This window comes from Herpailurus yagouaroundi, unplaced genomic scaffold (genome assembly GCF_014898765.1).
Source record: "Herpailurus yagouaroundi ecotype Mexico unplaced genomic scaffold, PumYag 184, whole genome shotgun sequence".
NCBI classification, from domain to species: Eukaryota; Metazoa; Chordata; class Mammalia; order Carnivora; family Felidae; genus Herpailurus; species Herpailurus yagouaroundi.
The window spans coordinates 16,977,627-17,000,169 of NW_024412415.1; the positions used below are offsets into that span (position 1 = coordinate 16,977,627).

General features: G+C 42.3%; 1 long non-coding RNA gene across 1 annotated transcript in view; it reads left to right on the top strand.

Moving 5' to 3' along the window:
* Window positions 1–22,543, top strand: part of LOC121041698 (uncharacterized) — a 126,308-nt gene that overhangs the window by 11,476 nt on the left and 92,289 nt on the right. The window contains exon 2 of the long non-coding RNA XR_005795814.1: window positions 18,619–18,740. This is a non-coding gene — a long non-coding RNA (uncharacterized LOC121041698). The remainder of the gene's footprint in view (window positions 1–18,618; window positions 18,741–22,543) is intronic.

Genomic DNA, 22,543 nt, shown 5'->3' on the forward strand with positions numbered 1-22,543 from the left:
GGGGGGGAGGGGGTGTTGAGTTTTGTAAGTTCTTTATATATTTTGGATACAAACCCTTTATTGGATATGTCATTTGCAGATATCTTCTCTCATTCAGTAGCTATCCTTTGGTTTTGTTGATGGTTTCCTTCACCCCTTCTTTGTACCCTTTTTAAAAAACCTATTCTGGGGGTGCCTGGCTGGCTCCGTTGGTGAAGCATGCAACTCTTGATCTCAGGGTTGTGAGTTTGAGCCCCATGTTGGGCATAGAGCCTACTTAAAAAAAAACTACTCTGGACATATTTTCATGTCTGTTCATACAATTCCCACCTTCTCGCCATTTTAATGACTGTAGAGCATTCTATTTAATGGATATATCCTAAAGATGTGTATATATTTTAATTATTTTATTTTTTATTTTTAAATTTTTAAAATTTTTTTATTTTACATCCAGGTTAGTTAGCATGTAATGCAATAAATGATTTTAAGAGTAGAATCCAGTAATTCATCCCCTACGTATATCACCCATTGCTCATCTCAAATAAACAGTTGTTTTTTAAATTTAATGATTAAAAAAGCTTTAAAGGCCAAATGGGCTTACATTGACTCAGGACTAGACAGACAGAAAAATTTCTGTAGTCATAAAGAAAACAACTCCAGGCCTTGGTGTCATCTTGGAAAACAACTCCATTGTTTGTGATTGTTCCTACTGTGGTTCTGCTAGAAGCTGTTTGTTCTCATTGTTATAGTAAACATAATCACTGCACAATCATTTTCAGAACAATCTCTCCATATTATGTTATATTTTATTTTCAAATGAAAATACACTGCTTCCCGATATGGGGCATGAGAAGGGCTCAGCACCACTTATGTGGCATTCCTACCAAAGGGGCATAATCTGAACCCAATGATGACAAAGTATCAGACAAACCCAAATTGAGGACATTTTATAAAATAACTAGCTGTTCTTGTAAATTTTCTGCAAGTCTGGAGTTCTGTCTAAAATAAAGTAAAAGTGAATGAAAATACAAATGTATTCCTTTATTTTTAACTATTGCCCAAAGACCTAGATATGCAGCTTGAACTGTTTACTTGGAAATGGTTGACTCATAACTCATTAACCTTCAGAAAAATCACAAAAATTTAGCTTTCTTTGTTAGTGTTGTTTATCACTCACCATCTTTCGTGCCTGGCTCTGATGACACATAATCAAACAGCTCACCACTATCCCCTATGCTTGAATTTGTCCATCTAGCCACTTGTTGCCAAACATCAAAACACTGTGTGGTATCCTACCTATCTGATGATGGTTTTGTGTGTATCTATGTCATGTTTTCTCTGTGTGGATCATAATAGCTAGGACCTTTTGGAATAGTCAGCATTTTAGAGTAAGATCAATAACTGTAGACATTTTCCTACAACTCCACTTTTTCCTATTTACCCTATCTCCCAAAAGATACTTAGACTTGAATACTCCCTCCTCTCCTATTGACTAGGTGGATGCTGTCTTTATGCAGTAACTTTTGATCCCTATGCCCCTTCCTACTCCTTTTCTCCCGACTTCCCATGATTAGAACGTTTCCATTTGTCAGAAGGGTTCCAGGACTTTCATGCTGTAGCAAAGAGGCTGGAGGGGAATGGGAAGAGCTTAGCCAGAAAACTGAAGTTGATTTTTTTTTTTCCAACATTTATTTATTTTTGGGACAGAGAGAGACAGAGCATGAATGGGGGAGGGGCAGAGAGAGAGGGAGACACAGAATCGGAAACAGGCTCCAGGCTCTGAGCCATCAGCCCAGAGCCTGACCCGGGGCTTGAACTCATGGACCGCGAGATCGTGACCTGGCTGAAGTCGGACGCTTAACCGACTGCGCCACCCAGGCGCCCCGATTTTTTTTTTAATCAAGTGCAGAGAGAGAGGAGGAAAAGAAAGACATGTGGGGGCAAATGGGCATATGGCAAATAAGAGGTTCTGGAGAATGTTTGGAGGAAGAGAGGGGATTAAAAAGGGATATAAGAAATGTTGCTGGGAGTTAGGAACTAGAGAGGTAGAAGTAAAAGGTCTGTGGGTGGGGGAGTGTGGATATTAAAAGAACCCCCCAAAGATCAAAAAGCAGCTGATCTCAGAGGGAGACAGAAGGTGGCACCCACTGTGCTGGAGGAGAAAGTTTTGTCTTCCTCCTAGGGAGCAGTGGGAAATCAGGAAGTGTTTTAAGCAGGCATGGGGACCCATGATCAGAATTCTTTTTCAATGACCTTGTGGCTGTGGTGTGGAGAAATATGGGGGGCACAAGAATGGGTGTGGGGAGGCCAGTAGTCCAGTGAGAGGTGATTAACAAGGTTGGTACAGTGGAGCTGGAGAGAAGGGAGCAGTTTCCAGAGATAATTAGCATATAAAATCAACAAGACTCTGATGAATTGGAAATGGGGATATGAGGGCGAGGAAGTTGGCTGCACTGCTTGTGGATTTCTGGCTAATGTAACAGGTTTAGGTGTGCTAAAAGTGATCAAAGAGGCCAGTTTGGAAACACAGTTATGAAATCAGATTTGGCCCTTGTAGAGGAGAGAATCTTTCTCCCCCTACCCATCTTAGGCTCACTGGCTAGGACTCTGTAAATTGCACTGACAAAAGACAGATTAACAAGAGAAAAATAAACAGAAGTTTATTGACATTGCATTACACATACACATGGGAGTACCCAGAGATGAGTAACTCAAAGGAGTGGCTAGAACTTGGGCTTATACAACATCTTAAAAACAAACAAATAAAAGAAAAACCAATATATTTTTAGGGAAGTGACATGACAATGGAAAAGGACTTTGAGTTTCTAGGGCAACAAGCTGTAGGAGGGCAAATATATGGTGTAACTAGTAGAAGAGAAGGGACAGTTAATAGTTTGTAATGTAGGCTCCTTGGTGCCATCTCTGAGTGGATGAGGGCCTGGAGTTGTCTCTAGTGATGAACTTCTGTCCATCCTGGTGGAGAGGGGAGTGGGAACACCTTTACAAATTTGTGTCCCGAATTTAGACAAGTAGAGGAGAGCTTGTATCTGCTTCTTAATTCCTTTCAGCTCAAAATAATCCTTATGTCAACGTGGCATTATTTTGAGGTGGCATATTCTGCTAGCCTTCACCTTGATGTAGGTATATGGTGTTTCTATGAGTTTACTAGGGCTGCTGTAACAAACTACCACAAACTGGAGGGGCTTAAAGCAATGGAAATTTATTCTTTCATGATTCTGGAGGATAGAAGTTTGAAATAAAGATATCAGCAGGGCCACGCTCTCTGTGAAAGCTCTAGAGAAGGATCCTTCTTTGCGGCTTCCAGCTTCTGGTGGTTGCTGGTAGTCTCTGGGGTTCCCTGGCTATAGCTGCATCATTCCAGTCTCTGCCTCCATCATCACATGCTATTCTCGTTGTGTATCTCTCGTCCCTGTGTCTTCTCTTTTTGCAAGAGCACCAGTCAAATTGAAGGCAGGTCCACTTGAGTCAGTATGATCTCATCTTTTTAAAAAATAATTTATTTATTTTTCAATTTACATCCAAGTTAGTTAGCATACAGTGCAACAATGATTTCAGGAGTAGATTCCTTAAAGCCCCTTACCCATTTAGCCCTTCATCCCTCCCACAATTCCTCCAGTAACTTTCTGTTTGTTCTCCCTATTTAAAAGTTTCTTATGTTTTGTCCCCCTCCCTGTTTCTTTATTATTTTTACTTCCCTTACCTTATGTTCATCTGTTCTGTCTCTTAAAGTCCTCATGTGAGTGAAGTCATATGATGTTTGTCTTTCTCTGACTAATTTCACTTAGCATAATACCCTCCAGTTCCACCCATGTAGTTGCAAACGGCAAGATTTCATTCTTTTTGATTGCTGAGTAATACTCCATTGTATATATATACCACATCTTCTTTATCCATTCATTCATCAATGAACATTTGGGATCTTTCCATACTTTGGCTATTGTTGATAGTGCTGCTATAAACATGGGGGTGCATGTGTCCCTTTGAAACAGCACACCTGTATCCCTTGTGTAAATGCCTAGTAGTGCAATTGCTGGGTCATAGGGTAATTCTATTTTTAATTTTTAGAGGAACCTCCATGCTGTTTTCCAGAGTGGCTGCACCAGCTTGCATTCCCACCGACAATGCAAAAGAGATCCTTTTTCTCCACATCCTCACCAACACCTGTTGTTGCCTGAGTTGTTAATGTTAGCCATTCTGACAGGTGTGAGGTGGCATCTCATTGTGGTTTTGATTTGTATTTCCCTGAAGATGAGTGATGTTCACCATTTTTTCATGTGTTGGTTGGCCATCTGGATGGCTTCTTTGGAGAAGTGTCTATTCATGTCTTTTGACCATTTCTTCACTGGATTATTTGTTTTTTGGGTGTTGAGTTTGATAAGTTCTTTATAGATTTTGGATACTAACCCTTTATCTGATATGTCATTTGCAAATATCTTCTCCCTTTCCAAGTATGACCTCATCTTAACTAATTACATCTGTAGAGGCCCTATTCTAGGTAAGATCATACTCACAGGGACCTGGGGTTGGTCAGCACTTCAACACGTCTTTTTGGAGGACACAATTCAGCCCAAAACAGTGCCTGTGCCTCTTCTAAGTGGAGAGGTGAAGTGGGCAGCTGGCTTTGTGGATCTGTAGTGATAGGGCTGCAGAGAGAGGAGGAAGATGGCAAGAAACAAATGGTGACAATGTCATGTGAAAAATGCAAAAATAAGGACCTGAAGGAAGTGTAAGTGGAGAGCTAGGAGGTGGGGGCCCTGGGCGAGAGAGAGGGCAGAGGAGGACAACACAGAAAATGTTAAAATGGAATCTGAAGCTGAGTAGGATCCTTCACAGGAGCAAGATGAGGAACAGTGTAAGGGGGCAGAAGCATGAGGACTTGAGTACCCACTTGCAGTTGGGGGACTGACTGTGCAGTCTTGGAGTGGCTAGAGAACAGGGGGTCATGTGGCCTTGGGTCTTAAGGGATTTGGGTTTTGTGATAAAGGCTTCATGTTTAACTCTAAATGCAAAGCTGTGGAACTGTGGAGGGTTTTTGGTGGGATCCACAAGATCCAATTTGAGGTTGTTTTTTTAATTAAAAAATTTTTTTTAATGTTTATTTATTTTTGAAAGAGAGAACACAAGCGGGGGAGGGTCAGGGAGAGAGAGGGAGGCACAGAATCCGAAGCAGGCTCCACGCTCTGAGCCATCAGCACAGAGCTCAATGTGGGGCTCAAACCCACAAACTGTGAGATCATGACCTGAGCTGAAGTTGGACACTTAACTGACTGAGCCACCCAGGCCCCACCTCCCCAGATTTGAGTTTTAAGCTAAGCCTAGCCAGCCCACATTGTAAATGGACTATAGAGGATTTGTGGAAGTTTTGGTGAGTGTGGAAGGGCACCATCTGCCCTGGCTGCCCGCTCTCCCACACACCCCACTCTGATTCCTGACTTCGACACCCACTCCTGGCCTCTCTGTGGTTTTGCTGATCATCTGGCCTGAGAGGCCACACAAGAGTTTTGGCTTTGTTTATTTATCCTTCCCCTCCCGCAGGCCTGTGGGGTTCAACAGCTACTTTGTGGTGTTGGGAGAAGAAGGGGCAGTTTGGACATCAACAAAGTGATGCACATTAAAGACAGGTTTTTTTAAACCAGAAAACATTTTACACAAATCTAGTTTTGGAGTCAGGCAGACCTGGGTGCACTTTTTTTTTTAATAGCTCTATTGAGATATAATTTACATATCATAAAATTCACCATTTTGAAGTGTATAACAGCAATATATTCAGAGTTGTGCACGCATCACCACGATCTAATTTTAGAAAAATTTCATCATCCCCAAAAGAAACCTTGCATTTGGGGGCACACTCTGACTCTACCCTTTCATAGCCGTGTGACTACTTAAGCCTCTCTAAGCTCCAGTTTCCTCATCTTGTAAGTGGGAATAGTAACATACAATTTCATGGGCTTATTCATGGGTGAATAGAGAGCAAATAACACCCTTATTACCACATGGTCTGGCACAGGGTCACCCCCCAATAGATTTGAGTTGTATATATCTATGTATCATCAGTTTCTGTTGATTTAGTCAGAAACCACCCTAAACAGTTATTCATGCATTGTTGTCACAGCATCTACATTTTTTTGAAGAGTTTGTAGTCCTTACACTTAAACATAATGCTTTTCACACACATGCGTTAACACACACACACAAATACATAAACACACCTCACAAACTCACACACATGCACAAATATTCCAATACAACACACATAGAATTAAGCAAACTTTGAGAGATTCAGAGAATTTCTGGAATCGTTCTATGCTTGTAAAGCTAAACCGTTCTGTGTGTGTGTGTGTGTGTGTGTGTGTGTGTGTGTGTGTATTTTAATGTGTACATATAGGCAAGGTATTTAGTGTCTCTCTAATATAGAGTTAACAGTAACAATTTTGGGGGGCTTCTCCCATATACCAATTTTAGGATTAAGTATTTTATATGTATCTTTATCTTTGCCTTGACCCTTAAAGTTAAAGTCACAACGTAGGAACCCTCATTTTGTAGGGAAGGAGAAAGGAGGCCCAGAGAAGCTAAGTTTCTTGCCCAAGGGCACATACTAACAAATGGAAGAGTCAGGATTTGAACTTAGGGCCTCCCCATAATGATGGGCTAACACCTAGCTTCAGGTTAGGCTCTCTCCAAATGCTTCTAGGAATCTACTTTTAGATGACAGGTAAGCTGATTCTCAGAGCCATCAGTGGGTGATAGGGCTGGTCGTTACCCCCAGAGTTACTTCCACTGTGGAAGGGGCTGCCACCTTACTGGCCTAAGCAACACTCTCAATCCTGGGAAAGGAGCAGAATCCTCCAGGGAGCTTTAAAAATATCTAGATTTCCTGGCTCCACTCCACTTTGCTTATAGCAGAAATTTCTAGGATGGATTTTAGAATCAGTACTTCTGAAAAGCTTCCAAGAGACCATTTTAGACAGAAAATATAGAAGCTATAAAATGCAAGAGTACAAGAAAATATAGGCATCTTAAAATTTACATTTTACTACAAGCAAAGTGGATACACAAATGATAGTTTGGGGAAAAGAGTTATAACACACATGGCAGGTGGTGGGTGTATTAGTTAGGGCACCACTAACTGCTGTACATATAAACCCGTCATTCTTTATGGCTTAACACAGTAGCTATGAGGTTGTCACTCATAAGTGGTCCACAATGGGTGGTCTTGTTTGGCCAGCAGCTCTTTTCTAGGCAGAGATTCAGGAACCCAGGCTCCCTCCATTTTGTGTGCCTCTGTCTTTAACACATGGCTTCAAAAGCTGTTGGGGGAAAGACAGGGAGGCTCACCAGGGGGCAGTTTTGTGGGAGTAGAACACAGTGCTTCTCCCCACACTTGACCAGCTACACTTCAGTCTGTGGATATGTCTAAGCAGGAGGGAGGCTGGTGCATGTAGTCTGGCTGCTCCTGGGAGGATGGAGAAAGAGGTTAAGCAAACTGTGAGCTTCTCTCTATCCCAGTGGATTCATATCTTATAAATTGATAACAAAAAGGCAAACAATCCAATGAAAAATAGGCAGAGGATAAGGACAGACTGTTCATAGAAGTGCAAACCCAAATGACCAATGAACAGTAAAAGATGTTCAAGCTCTCTGGTAGGCAGGGAAAAGCACAAGCAGATAACAATGGGATATCAGTTTCTACCTACTGGATTATGAGAAGTTAAAGCCTGATAACACTACCAGTGGGAAGCAGTAGAGAATATAGTTCCACACTCTTGGTAGAAATGCAGATTGCTACAACATTTTGGAATGAGTGAAGAAAATAAAAAACACACATCATTTCAACCTAACAGTGCCATTCCAGAGTCTCTCTTTCATAGAATAGAAGAGAGTATGGATAGATATGTCTTGGGATGTTTACTGCATTGTTATTCATAGTGACAAAAATAAGACATAAAGTTCCCATCAATGGGGGACTGGTTTAATGGATTATAATTATCAACATAATGGAGTGTTTTGTAGTTTTAGAAAAGATGACTAAGAGGTATTCCTATGAGGTATTATTAAATGATAATCAAGACTCAGAGAAATGTATATGATTCCTTTTTATAAAAGGATAAATCAGGGGCACCTGGGTGGCTCAGTTGGTTAAGTGTCCCACTTCAGATCAGGTCATGATCTCATGGTTCATGAGTTTGAGCTCTGCATTAGGCTCACTGCTGTCAGCAAGGAACCTGCTTAGGATTCTCTTTCTCTCCCCCTCTCTCTCTGCCCCTCCCCTAATTTATGTGTACTCGCGTGCTCTCTCTTTCTCTCTCAAAAATAAATAACATTTAAAAATATATTAAAAATAAAAATAAAAGGCTAAATCAAGGATAATCCACATCTCCCTTTTAAACTTCTCATTATTGTCACCATCATCATCATCATCATCATCATCATCATCATCATCCTATGCCTGTCTGCATATCTACTTATGATTGATGAACATAGAGAAAGGTTATTAACATTGGTGACCTGGACCAAGGACTATGGGCCAAAGGGGTCAGAGGTAGACTAAAACGGTAATCCCCCTGCCACCCCCTGCCCCGGGTACTACATTTAAAGAGGTAGCAATAAAAAAAACAGCATGGGTGATAAGACCACATAAAAGTTACATGTATCTATAACATGCATTCCTAACAAAATGCGTGAATTTATGGTAATAGATGTATCTGTGATGGTTATTGCAGAGTGGCATTTCAGGTGAGTTTTAGTCTCTTCCTTTTATCTTTATATATTATTCAAAATTTGATAATAAATATTTGTTACTTTTATAAACAGGAGGGAAACCAATGAGCTTTTTCAACAAATTAAAAAAAAAAAAAGACTTCCTGAATGATTGTGATGATTAGCCAAGCTTCATTATCAGGGATTGACTTAGGAAGCTAAAAAAATGGAAGTTGCAGCATCAGAAAGCAGGGTGTTAAGAAACCACTTCTGTGGGAGGCGGTCTTGCTGGGACCCCAGAAGCTAGTCACCATGGATCACTACCTACCTGCAGCTGGCTCTGAGGGGAAATGGTGATCAGCTGGGGCATGAGGTGTCTTCCTTTGGAAGGGGCAGAATCTGGAGAAGGTGAGGAGCCAAGTTTGGAGTTCAGGTGCTGACTCTTACCATCTGAAAGTTCTAGGTTGGGGACAGGACACCTGGTGGATAGGGTGAGTGGCAAGAAAGCAGTCAGGCTCAAGGGGTGGAGCAGGGGCATTGTTGCCAAGCAGACTGGGTTTAGATCTGGGCCCTGCCATTTACAAGCCATGAGACCTTGGCCTGTTACTCCACCTGCCTGGACCCAAGTTTTCTCATTAGAAAAGTAAAGATAATGCTGTCTCCCTGGCAGGTTTGTGGTAAGGAAGGCAGATGATGCATGTGTATGCTGGCGGTGGCCCAGCCAGTTCTCCATGTGCATTGGCCTGTCAGAAAGCCGAGGGTCGTGGTCCTGGGAGAGCCCATCGTTCAGCTAAGTAGGTAAGAGCAGAAGAGTGAGGAGCATCAGCAAGGTGACGAGTGAGGGCTGTTTTCAGTAGCAGCCTTGGTGCAAGGAAGTGCTGGCCACTAGAAAGGGGCAGAGGCACAAACAAGCTTGGCAGAGGGCCTCTGCATCTCCTGGCACCATTGCCCTCTGGACTCAGTTTCTTGTCTTTTCCCTCCCCAGCCCTTCAATAAATTCTTGTGGATTGGAATTAGGTGAGTGTTACAGACTGAATGTTTGTATCCTTCACCCCAGTTCATACATGGAAGCCCTAACCTTCAGTGTATATTTGGAGATGGGGACTCTAAGGAAGTAAGGTTCAATGTGGTCATAAGGGTAGGGCCCTGATCCAGTAGGTTTAATGTCCCTATAAGAAGGGGCTCTGAAGAGATCGCTTTCTCTCTTAGCTCATGCAGTGAGGAAGGGCCATGTGAGAACATAGCAAGAAGGTGGCTGTCTGAAAGCCATGAAGAGAGGCCTCCCCCAAAACTAAACCCTGGTAGAACCTTGATCTTGGACCTTCCAGCCTCCAGAATTGAGAGGAAAAAAAAAGATTGTAATGTTTAAGCCATACAATCTGTGGTAATTTGTGAGGCTTCAGTTGTATATAATAAGAGCACTTTATTCCATTTACTATTGACTGTAAATATTTACCATTACTCAAGACTGACATAGAACTCATGACTCTCAAAATGGTCTGAGCTCAGCAAGGAGACAGATGAATACATAGGATGGATGGTCTGCTCGAAAGGGGAAGTCCAGAGCACTCTGGGAGCAAAGAGAAGGGCATGGAGATCTAGCACATGTAACCTGGGATTTGCTAACTGGGTCCCAGTAGTGTTTTAAAAATTGAGAAATCTCATAAAAATCTAGACTTTCATCTTCTATTGAAAAATCAAACTGTGGTCACCCTAGGCCTGCATTTTCATAGCTGCTACCTTCAGAGACACTGTTCACCACTGTCCACACCACTCCCTATTATCTACTTGCGCAGCCAGATGCCCTCACTTATGTTGTCTGTCATGTGAGATCCCTGACATGAATATTGCCTTTTTTATGCTCATAAATGTGCACAGCTAATTGTGGATTACCCCCTCTAGGTTAGCCAGTCAGCCAGGTAAACTCAAACTAGGCCCAAAACCACAATGCTGACACTGTGAAGGTCTCTTGGCACCATATTGTATCACTCAGGACATTACAGAGCTGGGAGAGTCTTTGGGGTCAGGGTAGTCTAAACATCTCATTTCCCATTTTGGAAACAGACACTCAGAGAGGTGAGTCACCTACCCCAGGTCACACAGCTAGAAAGCAGGTAGCCAGAATGAGAACCCAAGTTCCCTCATGCCTAGCCTGCTGTTTTTCCTATTAAATAATTCCCCCTCCCTCACCCTTATCTTGGTAGAAAAAGGAAAGTATCAGTTTGCTACATAGAATTGGGAAAGTATTGTCATGTGATGTTTAATCCATGTTTGGGCCTTTTTTTTTCAACACTGTCAGAGAAATTATCAAAAGAAAATTATTGGAAAGTGTTAGCCTTGTATTATGGCTTCCAAGTCCATGAGCACAGATGTCCACTGGCAAAGTTGAAATAAAATTGGAAGAAATTAAAACTCATTTTGTTTTCCAGGCTCTGGTAATAAAAAATTCTTGCTGCAGATGAGTGCTCAGGCTCAGTCTCATCCCCCTTATTATCAGACAAAAGCAGAACCCAACAAAAATAGAAACTAATGCAGAAATCTGCTCTGGTTTCTTCTTTTGTGTACCAATGTTTTTGTTGGTCAAATCACATTATGGAGCAATCATTACAATGGCTTATCTTTCTAGGCCCCAAAGTACCTATTAAGGATGTGAAGGGATGGTCCATTAAAAAACAGGATGGTATGAGAGCCCTATCTCTTTGGGTCTCTGTGCCCCAGACTGGTGGTAGAGAGAATAATTAAGCATGAAATCTATCAAAGAATGGATGAGATGAGAAGTCGTGTCAGCTGGCTATGGGCTTTGGAGCCAGATTTTCTGGGTTCCAATCCCAGTTCTGTCATTGACTAGCGGTCTGACTTTGGGCAAGATACTTAACCTGTTGGTGCCTTCATTTCCTTATCAGTGAAACAGGGATGATGATTCTCGTCCCTGCCTTCCAAGATTATCTTGAAGATTCAGAACACTAAGTCTTAGTGTCTCACTTGATAACTGTTAGCTGGACCATCACGGCAGGTGACCAAGATCCTCCCCTTGACCAAACGGCAGTTAGGCTTCTTTGACCCCTGTTTTTGGTTAAGCCTTGACTGTGGGCTTCTGTGTCTGTACTTGCTAAGCCCAGTTTTTGAATCCTAAATCCTGCTAAGTCAGTTTGAAGAAATCCCCCATCTGTGATATGTGATCACCCTTGATGTATGATCACATTCTTCATTCCACACACCCTTGGTATCTGATCACCCTGACCTGCCTTCAGCAAGAATCCTGTTAAGTCGGTTTAGCAAAAATCTCCTACCTGTGATGTCTTCTCTTAGTAGTTTTCCATCCACTGACTCCTTACTCTGGTCAGTGGCTGTAAATCCTGATTTGCCCTTGTTGTTTTGGGAGTTGAGCCCAATCTCTCCTACTGCAATACCCCCATTGCAGCATGCAGGGCACTTTATGTTCACTCTCTTATTTAATTTTTGCAAAAAGCCTGTGGGTAGGCATTATTACCCAATTTCACAGATGAGGAACTGAGTCAGAATGGGTAAATGGCTGCCCAAAGTCAATCAGCCATAAGTGTTGGGGAGGGAGTATGAGGCTGGAGCCTGCGCCCATGTCCCTCTGGCACTGTGGAAGGCTTGATGAGTGGTGGGCACAGATGAAGGATAGGATGCCTGAGGAACAGCTGGGAAATGGATCTCATATTCGATGTAACACAGGGCCGCATAGATGGGAGTCTTTGAGGGATTGTTGGGGGCTTGGGATTAGGCATTCCTGAGTTGGCACGCCATGCTGTAACCTTTACCAGGCTGGTAAGGGTGATCTCGGAGATGAGAAGGAGTGGGGTGCATGTGTGTGTGTGGGGGGGGGGGGATGAGAAATATTAGATAATTTTTTTGCATTGTTTCCTGTAATCCTTTAGAGAAGATTCTTGGCCCCTGGGCTGGTGTCCAGACTCCATGTCCTATTGTGTCAACCCCACTCTCCTTCATGAGAAGGTACACCGGGGCCATAGAGCACTTGAGCTGGAGGTTGTCTGGTCCAGTCTCTACTGTAGAGACCCAGAGAAGCTAAATTGATTAGTTTAGATTCATGGAGAAGCAGAGTTGGGTCAGAAACTAGATGTCCTGATTTATTAATTCATGCTGTAAATAGATATTGAACATGTATTTTGTGCCAAAGACATTAGCCTTTTAGGAACCTCTTGGAACCCTACCTTCTCCAATTGAGCACAGGATTCCATCTCCTTTTTGCTCTTTTCCTAACTCATCACTGAATACCTCCTAGGCCCCAGGCCCTGCCAGGGGCAGTAATGGGATCAGATGAGGTTTTAGCAACATAGAGATTATAATGAGCACCCTCCCCTGATCCCAGGCCTCTCAGGGAGACAGGTGTGGCCATCAGCCCTCACCCCCCTTTCCAGGCATCTGCTGGTTTCCCTCTGCTCTTCTGCATCCACGCATCCACATTCCCAGAATTAGTCATTCGTGCAGCAGCCTCCAATTTCCTTCTTCTGCTGGCTCATTTCTGGGTTGTCTCCAGTATGCCTCTTTCCAAAGGATTAAGTGGCTTGTCCAAGGTTGTATGCCAGTTCCATCATGGGCTCCAGTATTTAGACTTAGATTGGGGATGGTTTCTCTGGGGGAAGGAGGGAAATCTATTATTTTTTGATAACTTACCAGAAATGTCACATATCCCATATGCACATTCCTTTCTTTTAGGAATTCAAGATTTAAAAAATAAACTCAAATGCCTAGTGACTTGCTTTTCTACCCAGCTCTGCCCTTTCCACATACTCTTTCTTTGCTGCATCACCACCTTGGCCTCTAGGCCTTTGTGTTCTGCTCATAAAGAGACCCCCACCCCTCAGTAGTGCTATGACTTTGGGCAAGTTGCATAATTAGCATTTGAGGCCTCAGTTTCCCTTTCTGTAGTACTGAAACGATGGACAAAACCATAGTTGAAATGCATGGCAAGCATGTAGTAAATGTTAATTTCCCTCCCCCTTGGCTGTCCCAAAAGGATTTCTTTTCTTAGAGGAGGGCATCCATCTTTTTTCCATTTCAGAATTTTGTCATTTCCCCTTTATGTAGGGAGTGGGGTTTGGCACCAAGAAGCCAGGTTTGGCGCATCTTGTCAGGGTGGGAAATAATATTGAGGGACTGGAGGGAACTGAGAAGGAGCTGGTCATCTCTTCCTGCCTGTGTGGATTGGCTGCTGGTCTCTAGGGGACTCTCTGCCCCACCCTGCAGGATGGGATTTTTGTGGTCCTACCCTGGATCCTCGAGGCCATCCATGTGCTCTCCATCCAGGCCTCAGGGAAGCCAAACAGGAAATGAGCACTATCACGTGGGCAGCGCCCAGACCACCAGGCATGGGTCAGGGCTCAACTCTGCATTTGCGTGTGTGTAGGTACATGTGCATGGGCCTACCTGCTTCAGTTTGCATGTGTGTGTCCGTGCATGTATTTCTCACAGCTCCATAGGAGCCTGCTAGATGGCAGACAGGAAAGGAGTAGAGGAAGGATGTTTTCGAGGTCTGGGGAGTCAGGAGACCTCTGCCCCTGTCTCCTCACCCAGCCACGGGGGATTGGCCAAATGACCTCTTCTACTTTGATTCTGTAATGAACCATGGAACTGGCTCCCATTTGGCTGCCAGTCACCTCATCTGGGCATCCAGGCTGCAGGTCAGCTTTATGGTCCCAAGGGTGGCCTGGCTCCAGAGCTAAGGAGGTCAGCCTGATGATAATCTGTGCAGACCCCAGTCTCTGAGTGCAGAGCCACAGGTGGATCAGGAGCTGGGGGGCAGAGGTATGGGTAGAATGCTACTGAGGGGCAGCTGGGCAAAAGGCACCAAACATCACAGCTACCTGCAGGGAAGCCCCAGGCTGGCCCAGTAACCCGTCATGGAAGGCTGAGGTCCCTTGCTGCCTACCCAGCCATCTGGACTCCATTGTGCCCTCTCCCCATGCCAGTCCCTATAGCCATCACTCCAAGCACCGGTCTCCTCCTCATTCTCCCACAGGAACACATCTGCTCATTTTGTCCATCTGTGAAAATGTAAGTACAGTGCTGCCTAAGAATGACATGTGAGCCATCATCAGGCCTCAGCACAGCCCGTGGCACCAGGAGACTCTGTTACAGTGCCAATAACATGAATACGTGGGTCTTAGTGACTTGGCCTATTGTTACTAAGTGCACATGCCCTATATCCATATGTCTTCTTTGAGGGGCCTCCAGAAATGTCTGTGTCTTGTAATTTAGGATGCTGGGGCCCTAGTGCTAGGAGCAGTGCTGGGGGAAGGCCACTCTTTGATTTTTACTGTGGAGCTGTAAGACCTGATCTTCCCCTAAACTCCAGGATTGGTTGTAGCCCCAGATTCTGATTTCAGAAAGATGCTAGACTATTGGAATAGTCCTAGTGTATACCCTTGAAAAGACTTTCTCTAACACTTTAAAGCTTAATTCTCTGAATTACAAATTCATATGATTTTTCTTGTGTTTCTTTTTTTCTTTTCTTTTTCTTTTTGTAGCTCTAGTGTCTAGCAGAGTACCTGGCAGGTAGTAGGAGCTTAATAGATGTATGTTGAATGAATGAAGTATAGATTCCTGTTAGATCTTATCAGTCATGTTTACCCTAGTATAAAGGAGTGTTCAATCTTTCCCAGTAAATAAGCACATGGCAAGGCTGGACAGGTGACTGAATAGAGCTCTTGTCAGTTTGGGAGCTGTTCTACACCAGCCCTACTGACTCCTCCAATCAGGGCATGCCAATTTTATATGACTTGCTTCCAGCCACCTTCAGGAGCCCATACAAGGTGGGCACAAGTGGCCTGGCTCTGAGAGTTCAGAAAATAAAGATGTCCCTAAGCTGTTGGTCTCTTGGTCCCTTTGGGTTCTGTCCTAGGAGTCTATACATAGTCGAAATACACTGTCCCTCCTGTGAACAGCCTCAGAAATGGGGCAGCTGCTGTCACTGGGCTCCTCATAGGAATCTGGAAGGTCTGTGGAAGTTTCTCTGGTGATGTGACATAGTGCCCACATTGGGAAAAATGGTTATTGGTTGCTGGAATGTTTCCTACAGAACCCTGGGAGACAGAGGGAGGAAGAAGAGCAAGCAGGAGCTTGTCCCACTCTGCCCAGGGAATTTCTCTCCCTGTCTCTTCGAAAGAATGAACAAAGGCTGATAATCCCGTTAGCCCCTAAAGACATGAGGAAAATTGCCATATGGCCTGCCCTGCTCAGCGTGAAGCGGAAACTTGGCAAATGAGATGCCCAGACTTAGAGACCCTTAGACCTTGAAGGGACCCCTGAGAGCATCTGTTCTAGCCTCCTCATTTTAGAAGTATGTCACTTAATTTTCAAACAGCCGGGGATTTTCTTGTTATCTTTTTGTTATTGATTTTAGCTTAATTCTACTGTGGTCGGAGAACATACTCTGTATGGTTTCACTTCTTTGGATTGTGTCAAGACTTGCTTTGTGGCCCCATGGATGATCAATTTTGGTACATGTAAAACTTTGGTAAACTTAGAGAAATGTGTGTCTTACTGTTGTTGGGTGCAACATTCATTGTAAGTTAATTAGATCAAGTTACATATTATAGTGTTCAAATCTGGGATATTTTTGTGATTTTTCCTGTTTGTTCTATCAGTTACTGAGAGGCATATTAAACCTTCCATCATGACTCTAGAGTGCATACATATTTTTAAATTCTGCCAAGTTTTGCTTCATATTTTTGAAGTCGTGCTATGAAATGCAATTGAATTTAGAATTGCTGTGGCCTCCTGGTGGACTGAATTTTTATCATATTAGTTGTTCCTCTTTATCTCTAGTAATGCTTCTTGCCTCAAAGTTTACTTTGTCTGGTATTAGTTCAGCTCCCCTGTTTTCCTTAGGTTTAGACTTATATGGCATATCTTTTTTTCCTTCCTTCATTTGACCTACTTGTACCCTGATATTTAAGGTGTGTTTTTAAAAGCAGTATATTGTTGGGTTTTTTTTTTTATTTTTTTTCAACGTTTATTTATTTTTGGGACAGAGGGAGACAGAGCATGAACAGGGGAGGGGCAGAGAGAGGGAGACATAGAATCGGAAACAGGCTCCAGGCTCTGAGCCATCAGCCCAGAGCCCGACGCGGGGCTCGAACTCACGGACCGCGAGATCGTGACCTGGCTGAAGTCGGACGCTTAACCGACTGCGCCACCCAGGCGCCCCAGTATATTGTTGGGTTTTATGATAATTTCTGTCTTTTGATTGACCTATTAGGCCATTTACATTTCATATAATTATTGATTCAGTGGGTTTAATTTTACCATCTTACTTTTCTTATTTCTTTTGTCCCATCTGTTCTGTAGTCCTTTTTCTTTTTTTTCCTGCCTTCTGTTAGATAAATCAACTATTTTGAACATTTTTGTATTTTAAAATTTTTATTGAAGTGAAATTAATGTAACATAAAATTAAGCACTTTAAAGTTAACTTAGTACATTCACAATGTTGTGCAACCACCATTCCTCTCTCTCTAGTTCCAAAACATTCTCATCACCTCCAAAGGAAACCCCATGCCCCTTAAGCAGTCACTGCCCATTTTCCCCTCCCCTCTTCCCTAGTTAAGACGAATGTGCATTCTGTCTCCATAGATTATGGATAAATCAAATACCTTTTTTTTTTATCATTCTCTTTTCTCTTCTATTAGCTTGTTATTATGCATTCTCTTAGTGGTTACCTCAGGTTATAACGCACATCTATGACTTATTAGATTTTACTTCAAATTAGAACTTTTATAGCTTCCAGGGCAAGGGAACTGTTTTAGACACATTCCAATTTTTGTCTCCTCAACCTTGTGCAGCTGCTGAGAGCCAAGGTTAGCTCACTAAACTCTTAGGTTCCTCTTTCTACTTGGCTTTGTATCCACTCGCCTTGAACTATGAATCAGCAAGAACGTTATGGGACAAAGTTCTGGCAGAGCATTCAACTCAATCACTTCACTTGGTTTTCTTCTCTCTGAGATTCTGTTTCCTCAAGTCCTGCCTGCCAAAGTCTCTCTCCAACATCTTTTACTTTCTCCCTCCCTCCCTCCCTCCCTCCCTCCTTCCTCTCATTCTTTCTTTGTTTCTTTCTTTGTTTCTTTGTTTTTCTTTCTTTATTCCTTTCTTTCTTTCTTTTCCTTCCTTCCTTCCTTCCTTCCTTCCTTCCTTCCTTCCTTCCTTCCTTGCCTTTTGTATCTCATCTAGCTTTTTGAGATGTTCTCAGTGGGAGGGTTGGTTACAAGTTACTCCGCCTTTCTCAGGAACAGAAATCTGGCTCCCTCACTTTATAGCAAGGAAGCAGAGGTCTGGAGGGGAAGTGGTTGTCTAGTTTCATCCTGCTAATTAAGGCAGAGCTGAAATTAGAAATCAGGTCTCCTGATACCCATTCCAGTGCTGTTTCCACTAGAGCATGTTGGGCAACAAGATGATCTTAGTCTATCAAACACTCACCCAAGCCATAATTCATTTATTAAACAAATATTTTTGAAGGTCTTGCTCTGTGCCAAGCATTGGGCAAATAAACGTGTCTTTTTTTTTTCCTGACTGCTTTTGAGATATTCTCTTTGTCTTGTTTTTCAGAAGTTTTATTATGATATGTGTAGGTGTGGTCTTCTTTGTATTTACTTTACTTAGAGATTATATACCTTCTTAAATCTATAGCTTGAGGTTTTTCATCCATTTTGGAAACATCTCAACAATTATGTCTCAAATATCTTATCTGCTTCATGCTTTTCTCCCTCTTGTTTGGAGACTCCAGTTACATGTATGCAATACTTTCAGGAATTATATACAACCTTGGTAGGGGGTGTGGATCAGGCAGGTCTATTATTTAAGAAATAGGTTTAGCTCCCTGTTGCAGAGACATAGAATAACAGTGGCTTAAATAAAATCATTTGTTTCTCTTTTATTTAATAGGCTGGAGGTAGGCATTCTAGTTTTCCAGCAGTGGCTCTGCTCCTCAGTTGTTGACCTCATCTGCCTGAACCAGTATGGCTTTCACTACATCTTTGCTCCAGTCAGATGGATGGAAGAAGTGGGTAAGAAGTTTCTCCTCAGAGTTCCTCCCTGGAGGTGGTCTACCTCACTTTATTTCACATCCTATTGACTGAAATTTGGTCAGTTTGCCACAACTAACTGCAAGGAGTGGGGGCAGGGAAATGTAATCTTTATTCTGGGAGGTCATTTCTTATGCTAAGATTTAGAGAGTCTATTGCTTTGAGACAAAAGAAGATACTAAATACTGGGGGACAATTAGCAGCCTCTTCCACAGAAATGAATCATAATACAAGGCAACAGGTTCCAAACTAAGGCCTCAGAGGAAGAAGTTGGAAAAAGTGTCATAAAAGAAGTAACATCTGACTCGGCATTGAAGGGTGAATAGGAGTTTACTGAGGGAAAAAATGATCAAATGACACTCCAGACAGGAATACTGGCAGAAGCACTTGATTCTTGAGAGCAGAGCTCACATATCTTTTTTTGTCTTTCTAACCCCAGTGACTGGTACATAACATCTTACTATGTCGATATTGTCAAATGGAATCAATTGTGAGGGCAGAAGGAGAGGGAGTGTTTCCACTCTGGAGACTGGAGGCCTTGTGGAGCTGGAAAGGCAGTCATTAGCATCATCATGGGGATGGAAGAGGATTCATGCCACTCTACATACATTGAGATCTAAGGTGGAAACAAGCATGCTAAGTTGAAATTGCCCTGGGAGACAGCTTGGGCAGCAGTGGGGACTGGAGATGTGGTGTGGGGGTTGTCCTTGGGTGAGTGACAACTGAGGCTATTTTGAGAGGCTACTGTCTTCTAAGGAGAAAATGTATTGAGAATAAAAAGGCTAGGCAAGGACTGAACCTCTGTAATGAAGGAAAAGAAAGAGGAAGCAGAAAGGCCGGCTGTGCAGGGCAGGCTGTACTCGAGAGCTTTCAGAGGCCTCTTTCCTCTCTGAGGGGCTCCCCGACTCTTCCAGACTGTCCACTCCCCTGGACCTGGCCCACCACCTTTCTGTGACTTGTTCTTCCCTTGATGCCTGCTAGCTTTCAATTAATGACTAATTCAATTTCATGTTCATTAAACTTTCATCAGATAATTATATTTCATCCATAAAAGGATTTGAGGCAGCATTCTAGCTTAATTTTTATCATACAAGTAATCCATATTCACTGTTAAAAGTATCAGAAAATATAATTAAACAAAAGAAAGGATATTAAAATCACCCATGATCCCTCCACCTAGATTGTTAGCATTTGGTACATATGTGTTCAGATTTATCTATGCTCTCTCCTTCACTAATAGTATTAGTATCAATAAGTGCTAATCTTAAAAAATTTTTTTTCTATCTCAGAAGAGAGTGAGCACACACAAACCAGTGGGGGAGAGGGGTAGAAGGGGAGAGGGGGAAAGAGGCAGAGGAGAGAGAGAGAGAGAGAGAGAGAGAGAAAGGGAGAGAATCTTAAGCAGGCTCCACACTCAGCACAGAGCCCAACATGGGGCTCGATCCCACAACCCTGGGATCATGACCTGAACTGAAATCCAGAGTCCAACTCAACCAACTGAGCCACCCAGGTGCCACAACAATTGGTTATATTTTTGAGCCGTATGTTCCAGCCACCGTTATGTTTGCTATCTGTATTACATTGTTTAAACCTCATAGCGGCCTATGACATAGTTATTACTACTATCCTAATATTATATAGATAAGGAAACTGAAGCACAGAGGTTTGAAATTTACCCAGAGTGTGTTATTATTTTTTTAAATATAGTTGACACACAATATTACATTAGTTTCATGTGTGCAATTTAGTGATTTGACAAGTTTGTATATTAGATTATGTTCACCATAAGTGTAGCTACCGTCTATCTTATTACATCACTATTACAGTATCGTTAACTGTATTCCTTATGCTCTGCTTTTTATTCCTGTGACTTACTCATTCCATAGCTGGAGGCCTGTATCTCCCACTGCCCTTCACCCATTTTGCCCATCTCTGTACCACTATCTCTTCTGGCAACCATCGGTTTGTTCTCTGTATTTATAGTTCTGATTCTGCTTTTTGTTTGTGTATTCATTTTTAGATTCCATTTATGAGTGAAATCACCTGATCTTTGTCTTTCTCAATCTGACTTATTTCACTTAGCATTATACCTTTTGGGTCCATCCATCTTTTCTCAAATGGCATGATCTCATCCTTTTTTATGGCTGTGTAATATTCCATCGCGTGCACACACACACACACACACACGTGTGTGTGTGTGTGTGTGTGTGTGTGTGTGTGTGTGTGTGTGTACATTTTCCTTATCCAGTCGCCTATTGATGTCTTTTATGTCTTGGCTATTGTAAATAATCCTGTAATAAATGTAAAGATGCATGTATCTTTTCAAGTGTTTTTGGTTTCCCTGGGTTAATACTCAGTAATTGAATTATTGGATCACATAGTATTTTTTTAATGTTTATTTATTTATTTTGAGAGAGAGAGAGCATGCAAACAGGGGGAGGGGCAGACAGAGGAGAGAGAGAATCCCAAGCAGGCTCCACACTAATACTCCAGACCCTGACATGGGGCTTGACCCCACAAACCATGAGATCATGGTTTGAGCTGAAATCAAGAATCAGTCGCTCAACTGACTGAGCTACATGGTATTTCTAATTTTTTAAGTTTATTTATTTATTTTTATTGAGAGAGAGAGAGAGAGAGAGAGCGAGCAGGGAAGGGGCAGAGAGAGAGAGAGAGAGAAAGAGAGAGAGAGAGACTATCCCAAGCAGGCTACATACTGTCAGCTGAGAGGCCAATGCAGGGCTTGATCTCATGAACCGTGAGATCATGATGTGAACCAAAATCAATAGTTGGATACTTAACCGACTGAGACACCCAAGCGCCCCCATGGTATTTCTATTTTTAATTTTTTGAGAAACCTCCATAATGTTTTCCATAGTGGCTGTGCCAATTTATATTCCCACCAACAGTGATGAGCATTCCTTTTTCTCCACATCCTTGCTAACATTGGTATTTCTTGTCTTCCTGATTTTAGTTATTCTAACAGGCATGAGGTAATATCTCATTGTCGTTTTGAGTTGCATTTCCCTGATGATTAGTGATCATCATGTGCCTGTTGGTCATCTGTATATCTTCTTTGGAAAAATGTCTATTCAGATCCTTAGCCCATTTTTTAATTGGATTGTTTGGTTTTTTTGGTGTTGAGTTGTATGAATTATTTATGTATTTTGGATATTAACCTCTTGTCAGATATATCATTTGCAAATATCTTCTGCCAGTCAGTAGGTTGCCTTTTTGTTTGGTTGATGGTTTCCTTTGCTGTGCAGAAGCTTTTTACTTTAATGTTGTTTTAGGAGACGTATCTAGAAAAATGTTGCTATGGCTAATGTCAGATAAATTACTGCCTGTGTTCTCTTCCAACACTTTTATGGCTTCAGGTCTCAGGTTTAGGTCTTTAGTCCATTTTGAGTTATTTTTGTATGTGGGGTTAGACAGTAGTTCACTTTCATTCTTTTGCATGTAGCTGTCCATTTTTCCCAGCACCATTTATTAAAAAGACTGTCTTTCTCCCCATTATATATTCTTGCCTACTTTGCCATAGGATTAGTTGAACATATAAATGTGGGTTTATTTCTGGGATCTCTATCCTATTCTGTTGATCTATATGTCTCTAACTAGTATATTATTCTAACCTATGGTAATACCAGTTTGTTTTTTGACTTCTGATTATGAAAAATTTTCAAATTTATAGGTAAGCAGAGGGAATAGAATGATGAAGTACTGTGCAGCCAACACCCAGCTTCAACAGCCATCAATTCATTAATTACCCATTCTCCTAGCCAGCT